Source organism: Pyxicephalus adspersus, chromosome Z, assembly GCF_032062135.1.
Source record: "Pyxicephalus adspersus chromosome Z, UCB_Pads_2.0, whole genome shotgun sequence".
NCBI lineage: Eukaryota > Metazoa > Chordata > Amphibia > Anura > Pyxicephalidae > Pyxicephalus > Pyxicephalus adspersus.
The window spans coordinates 27,544,435-27,544,977 of NC_092871.1; positions in this window are offsets into that span (position 1 = coordinate 27,544,435).

The following is a 543-nucleotide window of genomic DNA, read 5'->3' on the forward strand; positions in this document are numbered from 1 at the left end:
GCTTTATTTTTATATATACCTTATTATGACCCTACCACCCCTAGGAAGTTAACATGGAATTATTGCTAATTACGTCTAATTTTTGTCTTCATACAGTTTTGCTAAAAGGTAAGAACATTGAGTGTTTTTTTTAATTTATATTTTTCAACAAAATTATCAGTAGATTTAGTAGTGAACTTGTGAAGTAGTGAACTGTTCCTATTGGACCGTAAAGGCTGTTCCCTGTCACACATCCCATGCAGGTTAAATTTGTGCAGTTGGTTTCTGACTGCAGATGCATGCACTTTGACACCAACTGCTGCAAGGTTTACGTGCAGATTCCACTATTACGTTTTAATTTTCAAGATGTCTTCTGGACCAGGCAGTCCAGAACAAAGCAATAGTCATTTGAAATCTATCCAATAGGGGTTTTTTTGCTTTCAAGTGAAATAATCATATTTATTGGCACTCACAACCTGCTTGGCTCGTAGCTAATTTGATCTCGGCATGTAGATATCACACCGGATATCTAGTGTTTGGAGAACATTGGCTCCTAGATAGATA